Source organism: Apodemus sylvaticus, chromosome 5 (genome assembly GCF_947179515.1).
Source record: "Apodemus sylvaticus chromosome 5, mApoSyl1.1, whole genome shotgun sequence".
Taxonomy (NCBI): Eukaryota; Metazoa; Chordata; class Mammalia; order Rodentia; family Muridae; genus Apodemus; species Apodemus sylvaticus.
The window spans coordinates 155,056,286-155,063,928 of record NC_067476.1 but is presented as its reverse complement, the minus strand read 5'-3'; positions in this window follow the sequence as shown (position 1 = coordinate 155,063,928).

The following is a 7,643-nucleotide window of genomic DNA, read 5'->3' as shown; positions in this document are numbered from 1 at the left end:
CCATGACCAAGGCAAGTCTTAAAAAGGACAACATTTAATTGGGACTACTAACAGTATCAAACAGAATGTGATAATTGAGTTGGAGCCTTTCTCAGCCCTGAACCTACTGGCATCTTGCACTGGGTCATCTTTTGTTGAAAAGGCAGAGATGTTGTGTACATCCTGAGGAAGTTGGCCTCTGCCTCTTGGCTCCCATAGTACTAGGCCTGCCACTCAGTCACAACTAAAACTGTCACAGTGTATGATTAAGGCTTATTGAGGAATTAAATCTTCCTGGTGGGGGGAATCATCAGTTTAACCACAAAGGAGTAAGTTCAAGGGGTAAGGCTGAGGGTTAACCCTCTGCGTGCTGAAGGAAGGTTGTGCTTTTGTACACAGTGGTGCAGAAGGGCATAGAATGCCTTGGTGTCTTAACCCCCTGCTCTCAGACCCAGGAGCCTACGGAGTAAGAATATATCAATGTGTTGTAACCAATCTCTTTGATTGTTACCAATGTTCTTTGAAACCAAGTTGTTTCAAAGAGTTGTGTGGGAAAAGCAGTGTGAGAAGCCAGGTGTGGCCACTGTAGCAGTGTTTAAAGTAGGGGTAGGGAGGAGAAATGGTCCGAATGTACAGTTCAGGAGACGAATTCAGTAAAAGGTGAGCTAGCACATACACGTTAGAGGCATCAGTGTTTGCTGTTATTTGTAATGTTTCAGACGGTGTCTGAGGTTTAAGTCTCAGCCTCATTCACATCTCCAGCAACTTATTTAAGCTCTTGAACTTCCTGTCGCCTTGCTTGAGGAAGAACATCTGCACATGCCTGTCTCACAGGGTAACCAGCCATATCAAATAAATTAATATATAAAGGGCCTAAGACGATGCAATGTGTGGTGTCTATTAAATTTATCCATTAATGTCACTCCATGCTTAAAACACACACACATACACAACTTAGCACAAAATGTGTCCTATCATCTCTCTTTGCTATAGAAAAATATTACTTGAAATATTGTAGTATCCCTCTCAGAATAGATAAAAAAAAAATGAGTTCCTGGAAACTTGTTGGCTGGGTTAAAGACTGAGAGTAGAGGTCATTATTATTTTGTTCTAGTATCACTATGAAACTGATTTACTCCAGATATTTTTTAAGAAATCAAACATGGTAACAATTTTTGTTTTCCTCAGATGTGAGGAGTCCCGTGAGAAAGCCTGCAAAGACTCAGGGGCATCATTGTGGAATTGGAGCACGGCCTACAAAGGGAAAGAGGTCCCAGGTATTTTTAAAAAGCATGTGCCAAAATGGAGCCAATACCATTAAAAAGGAAATAATAAAACCGAAATGTTTCAGATTATTTGATATTTATAGCAGTTTACTTTTAAAGTAAACTTTTATTAGCATGCTCAACATCTTATTTAATAATTTCAATCTACTATTTATGACTTGTAAAATTATTACACAGAAGACAATTATATTCATGTAATATTAACTATTCTTAGATAAAATTAACAACATATTAGGTATTTAATTAAATAAATATTATTTTAAGATATTAAATAGGCCAAATTTGATCCGTAAAGTATTTGTTAAAATTAGCCTATTGGCCACTGTGACTCCGGCATGGTGACTTTGTGGTGACCTGTTTCTTTCTTTGTCACATGCCTGCCAGCCTTGAGAAAGGACTGAAGTGAACAGTGGGACCCAGCAGTGCATCCTGTTAAACTATCAGCTCTATCCAGCAGGAAACTCTCGGGGGCCATTTATTCCCCTTCAAAGACTCCGCCAGCTTCACATGCAGCGGGGAAACTGGTTCCCAGAGTAGTCTGAAATCAGAGCATCTTCTACCTAGACACCATCGCCTGGACTCCCAAACAACACTTACCCACAGGAAGACGCCTACTTTTCTTTTTTTTTTGTGAAAGTTAGCCAAACGAAAACAAAAGACCTACCATGTTACCAAAAGACCTACTATGTTACTGAGTTTTGAAACTCAGTAACTGACATAAGCGTTTCCGACAGAAAGCATACCCCTCTAATTCCCCAGGACACCAAATCACCACACTGCTTTGGTGACTCCAGAAGCATCCCCAGCAACCGTCCCGTGTTCTGTGATGACCAAGCAGCAGTCCCTCATTGTCAGCTTGTGAAAATCAGCTATGCTAAGTTGATCAAGTCATGGTGGAGATGTCCAGCCAGAATGTAATTAGCGCTGACAGGTACTGGGTTTTTAAAAACCAAATCAGGAAAACCACATAAAACTACAGTGTAATGTAAAACATTCTTGAGAGCTGGCAGGGAAGTGGACTGTGCGACCCACGGGGTCCCTGTTCCAGCTCTAATTGCTATTATTCTCTGGGATGTGATATCTTAATCAGAAACAATAGCTTGTTTAATTGACTAAGATTGGGGGAGGGCTGCCACCTCTCAAAGATATCAGGACTGCACTCAAAGCAGATGAGCTCTGGGGTGAAATTAAGAGGACTCTTCAGACAGTGTGGCTGGCCCAGTGCAATGTGGGATTGCCGAGCAGCAGAGGGCAGGGACCTTCCTTCTTTGAAGGATTTAAGATCCTTGAAATGGTGATCCTTCCTCAGAGATGGTGTTCTGAACATTCTCTGTAGGATTCTCTCTCTCTCTCTCTCTCTCATATGTGTGTGTATGTGTGTATGTGTGTGTATGTGTGTGTATGTGTGTATGTGTGTGTATGCGTGTGTATGTGTGTGTATGTGTGTGCATGTGTGTGTATGTGTGTGTATGCATGTGTATGTGTGTGTATGTATGTGTATGTGTGTATGTGTGTATGTGTATATATGTATGTATGTGTGTGTATGTATGTGTATGTGTGTGTATGTGTGTGCATGTGTGAATGTGTGTGTATGTGTGTATGTGTGAATGTGTGTGTATCTGTGTATGTGTGTATGTGTGTGTATGTGTGCATGTGTGTGTATGCGTGTGTGTGTGTGTGTGTGCGCACATGCATTCATATATGTGTATATATTCTCATCCTTTGTGTGGATGATACATGCATGTTTGTTTATGTGCAGGACAGAGAAAGAATGTGGGTTCCTTCCTCTATCATTCTCCATATTGTTCCTTTGAGACAGGATCTCTCATTGAATCTGGAACTAGGCTGGCACCCAGCCAGCCCTGCAGACCCTCCTGGTGCTGCTGCGGACAGGGCTGGTGTTACAGGTGCCTGCAGCCATTCCCTCTTTACCTGAGTGTTGGCGTCTGAATTCAGGTCTCCATGCTGTACCAAAGGTGCTGGGCTCTCTGTAAGATCTGTAAGATTGGATGACCTGTTTTGCAAAACTAAAAATGTTTGTTACTATAATTCATGAATATGGTGTCTCAGAGAAACTTTCAAAGGACATTGACGTATATTATTTTTATGTCTGGAATGATAAATGAGATAAAAGAGAATGTTCAGACCTGGTCACTAAGGCAGAGGTAGTCCGTTTTCCACAATTCACTAGCACACAACAAATGACCCACCCGCAGAAGGAGTAAGAAGGATTCTTTCTCACAAACAATATTCCTAAGGGACCCAAATGTCCTCACACATCTGTTAGGGATATTCTATGTAAACAAAACAGCGTATCTGTTTTAATTCAGACCTGAAGTTGGTTTGAATCTGGTGAAAGTGGAAAAATCTTTGTCCATAAAACTCTTCTGTTTGCACGGGTTGAACAGACCTTTCCCTAAGTTCAACTGCAAAGTTGGAGTGTGTTTTAAAAGGGGAGCTCCTCATACTGACCTCTGGGAGCTCTGCCGCCATCTGGGTAGCCCTGCAATCTGGGGACATGTTAGTAAATGTCCCTGAATGGCACTTCTTAAGGTCCTGTCCAGCTTTCCCTCCATCCCAGCAGACTGTCACCTGCCTGCCACACCCACATACAGTGGGACCCGACGCCTCCTCCTCGTCTTTTACTGTATTTCTCTCCATCCATCTACTGTGGTCAGCACTCAGGGATGAACCATCGACATTCTTTTCACTGGGGTATGTCATCATTGGGATGCATTGATTGGCTGCTGAAGAAGTTTGTTAGGACTGTGCCACAGCCAAAGCATCCCAGGTTTCACTCTTCTTCTCCATGAAGGATTTATAAGCCCAGGAGGCCCAAATGGAGAACTAGAAGAGTTGCTTCCAACAGTAGTAAGCAAAGGAGGTGGGGTGGACCTGAGACCTCTGTGAACGCCTTTAGAAAATCGAGACACCCCAGCCATCCCAAGTACCACAAATGTGCCAACCCCAAGACAAGGGTCACCCAGTGTCTACAATCATAAATCCCAGCATCTAGCATCTATGTGATGCTGAAGGGTTGGGTCAGCATTGCTTCCAGCAAGCCTAAGATACAATCGTTGAAGACATGTCTTAATTTCTCAGGAGTTAAGCTAAAAGTGGACGGGGGTAGAGGAAGGAGAGGAAGAATAAAAAGGAAATGCAGAATTATGATACTGAGAGGAATCTATAGGCCGGTGGGTTCTTCCTCTTGCTCAGTCTGCTCGTATTGATCCTCAGAGTTCTCATATTTGATGACCTCCTTGTTTGACATGGAGAGAGCATTGAGACTATAGCTCCCTCACCCACATGGGTTTTTATGTAGATGCTGGGAACTGAACTTGGGAACTGAGGTTTGCATAGCAACCATTTTACTAACCAACCCCTCTCCCAACCTCTTGACCCTCTTCTTGCCTCTTGACTGGTAGAACTATTTCAAAGGCAATTATTGGTGCTTCAGTGCATCCTGTCTCAGCATCCTGAGAACTGAATTTACAGGTATGTGCCACAGTGTCTGGTTTCTAAAATATATGTCATCCAACCATAGAGCTTCCAAGTCACCCCAAAGTACAGCTATGGGCAGACACTGTCACCACAGACTACATTGGGAGTGGAAAAACATTTAAAACTAAATAAAAGGTAGTGCCCTGGGGCTGTTGAGAGGGTGACCACTGTGTAAATCCAGGGTATTAGTGTTACATCATTCCTGCCTGCTAGGAAAATCCCTGTTGACATGAGGTGACTATGGGATACAATCATTTCCGATGGAGAAAATCTTTAGGAAACAGAGTCTATCCCTAAAGTTCACTCTGCATGAAAAGTACAGGCTTACTGGATGCTGAAAGGTGGCAGGGGATTTACTGGTACAAAGAGGAACCTGGGGGTGGGGATGGGGATGATTAACCATCAGTCATGGAATGCTATGATCTGCAGCAGGGTGGAGGGCATCATTAATTGCGTACTTGGAATTGTTGGGATTTTTGGTGAGTATGGTCAGTATTGCTTTCCAAAGACATTATAGCCTCTGTGGTGTGTGTATGTGTGTGTGTGTGTGTGTGTGTTGTGGATGCATGACTGTGCAGGATGTACATGCAGAAGACACAGCAAGGCATTGGGTGTCTCCCTCTAATCGCTCTCCTCTTTGTTACCTTGAGGCAGAGTCTCTCGCTGACTTGCACAATCACTGTTTGGAGAGCTCTCAGGATCAGTCTTTCCCAGCCAGAGCCCACACAGTGTTGGGGTGACAGGCATGCTCATCTATCTTCTGACACAGCTTCTGGAGATTCAAGCTCAGGTCCTTACGCTTGCAGAGAAAGTAATAATACAGGGAACCATCTTCCAACTCTCCATAACATTTTCAAAATTCTAATAGTAATCTTCTTTCATTGTTCTTATTTGTGTGGTTAATACTTATATGATAAGACACCCATTGGGCATTTCTACATTTTAGTTTTTTTACTGTAAATCTGAGAACACCAATAACATGGTAAAATCCATGTTTAGTGGACAATTTGTATACACTATTCCTATACTAATTTATTCATACACATTTTCTCAATGTACATATCTTACTCAATTCTGTATTTATTATGACATTATAGGAGCATAGATGTGTGAGTTTTCAACAACTGCAACAAAATGCCTGAGACCAAAAATATTTGATACAATGGGAAGATTTATTTATTTAATCTCAACTCACTGCTATTGTGAACACACTGTCATTGTCACAGAACACACTGTTATTGTATTCTGAAGGGCATCCACAGTGGGACAGAGATGCCTTCTTGGGGTTTGCAAAGAAACAGATGGGTAGAGGCCAAGGTCCCAAATTTCTTGCAGTGATCGTCCACATCTATTAGGCCCAACCTTTTAAGAGTCTGGTCACCTGGCAGTGGTGACCCAGTCTGCCTATCAAGCCTTGTGCACTGGATCTTGGGTAGGGTATTTCACACTTAAACCACAGCACCATAGGAAAGTAGTGACCCACTGTGGCTGCTTACCTCGCACAGTGACAGACAATGAAGAAACGATGGAGCAGAGGCATGGTCAGTACACCATGGGCCCAGCACTCTTAACTTTAAATGCAGATGTACAAAGCAGATGCAAACTAGATCCAGCTAGCGAAAATGAAGAGATCCAGCAGATGCCACATCTACAGGTGCTCCATTCCTCAAAGAGCAGAGATCTGGTAGAGCCATGTCTTCTGTGTTTTAGCAGTGCAAGTCTTGGATTTTATATGGCATGTCTGGATTTTATATGCAGATGGTAACTCATGAACATGGCTACAGTGCTCACTACATTCAGCTTGTGGGCACCTTGGCTATGGTCTCTGCTCAAAGCCTTCACAGGGAAGACAAGAAAGTGGCTTGACTCTTTCACAGTTCAAAGACTTGTCCATCTGCCTTGGAGGCTGGGAGCATTTGCAAGGCCCCTAAGAGACCCTAACACAATGAGGGCATCATCCTAAGTGGGCCACAGCGGGTGGTGACCACATCATCTTGGACCTTCTGACTCGAAGTCCCTTACCGTGGGAAACCCTACTCTTACCCAGGTTGGGACAGCTGGTCACTGGTCTCTGCAGAAAACCAACTTCTGGCATGTGTAAAAGCTGCAGGTCAAATCACCCGACCTTCAGCAAGTGTCCTTTCTGGGGAATTTTGACTCCTTTCCAGGTGCTAACGTGCTAAAGCTTGGGTGTCTCCACTTCAAAAGCTAGAGATTGCCTCTGGTACCGGGATGTAAGGCCCTCAAGGCAGCTCTCCCCCGACCCGACCCCCATGCCAACCAGTTTTCTAGAACTCTCCGAGAGAAGGAGAAGGCACCGACAAGCGAGCGGACATCCCCAGGAGATCTGCTGCCTGGTATTTGTCAGCAGATCCTAATTCGAATCCAAATGGGAGCCGGCCATTATCTGGGGCTCACACAGACCCAGGTACACAGCTAATGAGCAGGTTGCCAGCTCCATCTTTCTCAAGAGCCCTCGGAGACTTAACCGCGCCATTTCATAAAATATGCAGATGGTAGTGCGCAGAGAAGAGCAAAGGCTTTGAAAATGATTCACACAACCTAAAAATGATGTTGAAAAGGGAGGAATTAAATATTCACAAAGTGAGAGAAATTAAGGCATATTAACTGTTAGAATGTGGAAATGAAATGACTTACGGGCGCGCCGTTGATGAGTACGGCATGATTACAGATCTGTCAAAAGTTGCCAATTCTGACGCTGTGGGATGCGGAGGTGCCCGTCGGCTGGTAAGGGCAAAAAAATTAGGTATGGGACAAGCCGCACGGTAGTGACAGATCAGAGTCAAAGGGAGGGAGACGGCAGTGATTAACACTGGGCTCTGTTCTGTGGGGAGCTTGAACTCCGAAATCACAAAA